Consider the following 4,317-nt stretch of genomic DNA (forward strand, 5'->3'; position numbering starts at 1 on the left):
TCCCTTTTTTTCTTTCAACTTAATCCTCACTATTGACCTACTCATATCTTTCTGGTTCAGTGTACCTAGACACACACACACACACACACACACACACACACACACACACACAAATGTGTGTGTGTATATATATATATATATGTATATACATATATACATAGAGAGAATGTTATGTAAATATATATGATATATAGTTCTACTATATAATATACTATACACATATGCACAATGTTCATTCATATATCTTCATATATATGTAGCCATCCACTAAAAGACTACACAAATATGTGGAGGTATAATTGTGGGTTTATCAAAGCTCTGCACTTCAGATATAATTCTCAGGACTCTCACATTTCTTTCCTTGACCAAACTAATACTTTAACGTCCATTGGGCCATAAGTACTGTTTGGAATATATTTCTCTAAATGTATTCACTTGCCCCTGCTCACATTCAAACTCATTTTCACACTTACATAGTTTTGTATTCTCTTCTTTTCATTTATCACAATTGCTGTGACTTTTCTCAAGCCAGAAGACTTTAGTAACTTATATACCATTTACATATATTTTTCCTAGGACAAAGTATAAATTCTTAGCTTTCTTTACCTCCTCCCCCCAGGCTGGCTTTGTCCAGGAAGTTACATCCCTGGTATGTGTCTGGTATATATAAGAGAAATAAAATCATATTTGGAGACTTCTGTTGATTTAATAATAGCACACCTGAAATGGTTTAACATGTAGTCTTATACTTGGTTTTATTTTCATTCTTTCAGTAAACATTTATTAAATGCCAGGTAATGTGCAAGGTGTTAGAAGAAATATAAAACTTTGATAAAATATATTCCCTGCCATCACAGGCTTACAGTCTATTAAGGAGATAAGCACAAAGATAGAATACAAATCAGGGTTTTAGAGAGCTGGAGGTCATGTTATGTGAGTTATTTCTGACAGAACTGAATAGGGAAGGCTTCATGGGGAACGCAGCATTTGATTTGGGCTTTAAAGGGTAAATAGGCATTTAATAAACAAAGTAGGAAAGGGAAAACAGGCAGGAAAAAAGCAACTGGGGAAGATTAGGAGAGACAGGAGCTGGATATATAGATATGGGAATCATTTGCAAAGAGATGACCCTTAAACCTCTGGGAGCTAATAAGGCCACCAAAAAAAAAATTGTAGAAGAATAGAAGAGAGACTAAGACAGACCCCTTGCGAAGCATACACAGCTAGATGATGAAGCAGCAAAGGAGCCTGAGAAGAAACAATCAGAGAGGTAGAAAGAGAATTATCTTCTCTGTTCAACTCTCTAAGCAAGGATTTACCTCAGGCCTTTGTCTTAAACTAAACTAATCTTTATCTACACACACATTCTCACTCAAAATGATTTCATTAGCTCTCATAGGTTCAGTTACCTTCTCTATGTATTTGACCTCCCAAACTCCCCCAAAATCTTCATTTTTCTCCTGAAATCCATTCCCATATCATCAATTACCTTCTTGACATTTCTAACTGGATATCCCTTAGGCATCTAAAAATCTACACACCCAAAAGGAATCCAGTCCCTTCTGCCTTAAACCCACCCTCATCTTAACTTTGCTAATTTATCTAATGTAGATTCATTTGGGACTTTTCTCTCTATCTCTGTCCCTGTCTCTCCTTATCTCTGTCTCCCTCTTTCTAGGTTCTCTGTCTCTGTCAGTTTCTGCCTCTCCTTCTCTTTCTCTCTGAGCCAAGTTTTGTTGATTCTTCCTCCACAACATCTCTTGAATATTCCCCCTTTTATCTGCTGATATGACCACCAACCTAGTTTAGACCCCAATTACTTCTCCCCTGGACTATTTGCATAAAACTCCTGATTGATCTCATTGCTTCCAGTCTCTCCCCCTCTATAATCCATTCTCTATATATCTATTAAAATAATCTTCCTAAATCACAGGTCTAACGATGCCATTCTCCTATTCAATAACTACAATGGCTCCCTATTTACTGCCAGCTAAAATAAAAAATTCTTTTAGTTGTCATTTAAAGCCCTTCATTTCTCTTAACTGCAAGAGCTCAAGTGAGAGCTATAATTTGACTCTGACCTGATGGCTTTTTTGGCAACTGCATCTTATGAAAATAAAAGTAAATACAAAATAACATTTGGTTCTATGTAAACTATGTAAATAGTTTTATTTTACTCCTCTTAATATATTCATTAATCTAGCTAAACTGGACTGTCCATGATATTCAATTACCCATACTAGTGCCTCCTCCAAGACTTTTTGCCCCATGTCCAGAAAGTTTTCCCTCCTAACTTCTGTCTCTTAAAGTCCTTAATTTTCTTCAAAATTAGCCCCAATGGGAGACTTTTAGATTCCTGCATTGTTAGTACTCACCCTCAGTTCCCAACAAATTGCTTTTAATTTACTCTATACAGAAATGATATTCATTAATTGGTATACACATATCTTCTATGTAGAATATAAGCTCCTTGAAGACAGGAACTGTTTCAGTTAATAAGCATTAACTAAGCACCAACTAAGCACTGGGGTTACAAAGAAAGGCCAAAAAACAGCCACTACTCTGAAGGAACTCATAACCTAATAGGGGAGACAACATACACATAAAGCATTACAAACCAGATAAATAGGATAAATTGAAAATAAACAACAGAGGGTAAGAACTACAATTAAGAAATTTCCTGTAGAAGGTAGGATTTTACCTGGCTCTTTAGGGAAGTCAGGAAGGCCAGGAGACAGAAATAAGGAAGAAAAACATTCCAGCCCTGGAGGACTTTGTTCAAGTAACAATAAAGAGGCAGGTGGCCCTGGAACATAGTCATTAGATATCGTTGTATACAGGATAACACCTTGTATAGAGTAGGCATTATTAAGTGCCTGTAGAATTTAATGAAATCTAACTTTAGAAGATACTTTTCTACTGTGTCCATAAGTCTAGCCCTTGCATTATTAATATTTAAAGTACAGGATTTAGTATTGGAAGGGACATCAGAGATCATTTAATCCAATATTTTATTCTACAGTTGATGAAGCTGAGGTCCATAAAGGTCAAATAAACTCCTCCAAGGTGCAATAGCTAGTAATTAACAGAGACAAGATTGCAACCCAGATGCTCTGACTGAAAATCCAGTGTTCATTCCACTATCCCAAGTAAACTCAACATCATCTGTAATATTATACTTTATTCTGATTTGAATGAATGATTCAGGTATAAATATTTCACTTTAGGCATTCCTGGGAGTAATGACTGTAAGGCCTTTCTTGATTCCCCTAGGCTTGTGACCATCCCCCTAAAATTACTTTGTTTTTATTTTGATGTCTTGTATTTACTCATCTATGTACATTTTGTATAACTCTAGTAGAATGTAAGCACCTTGAGGTCAGGGACTATCTTATTTTTGGCTTTATATCCCCAGCATCTAACAAAATATCTGATATATATGGCTGACACTAAAATATTTATGGAATTAAATTGAAATCTAATAATTTATGTGGACTAAAGAAACTCCAAAAGATTATCCTCTAATAAATCACCCTAGCATAGAGGTTTCACTGGATTCTACAATGTATACCAATGAGCGCAAATTCCGACAGGTTTTATCAATCTCAGAAAGTTTCAAGTACAGTACCAGTGACTGACTGTCTTCTGTCCAAGGACTATCCTAGGTAAGTAGAAGAATATCTCTTTATGAGAAAGTTAACTACTACAATTGAGTGCCATGAAGGCAACAAAAGTACAAAATATCCTTTGGTCACGGATGGGTTCCCTTATCTTCCATAGGAACAATGATAGAGTGGAGGTAAAGAGAATGGTGATTTAAAAAAATCACACATTTATTAAATTATTTACAAGTGTTATTTTAATCGTTGGTCTTGCCAATACACAATTTTATCTATTGACTAACAAGTTGACAACTAAACTTCATACATGTTGACCTCTTCATCATAAATAAAACCATAAGCCAGATATGGTGGTTGCATACTTATCATCCCTGTTACTAGAGAGACTGAGGCTAGTGGATAATTTGAGCTTAAGGAATTCTGATGTACAGTAGGGCTGAAACCTGTCTTCACTGATGACAATATGATATATCCAAGAAGAAAGTTGAAGGGAGTAGTGAACCAAACAAGATCACATGCAGAGAAGACCAAAGTTTCTAGACTAACCAGTACTAGTTCTTAAGTAGCTGCATGAGATGGGGAAGGGAGAGGGGGAAGAGGAAAAGAGAGAGACAGAGAGACAGAGACAGACAGAGACAGAGAGAGAGAGAGAGAGAGAGAGAGAGAGAGAGAGAGAGAGAGAGAGAGAGAGAGAGAG

The sequence above is a fragment of the Gracilinanus agilis genome, chromosome 1, assembly GCF_016433145.1.
Source record: "Gracilinanus agilis isolate LMUSP501 chromosome 1, AgileGrace, whole genome shotgun sequence".
In the NCBI taxonomy this organism is placed as follows: Eukaryota; Metazoa; Chordata; class Mammalia; order Didelphimorphia; family Didelphidae; genus Gracilinanus; species Gracilinanus agilis.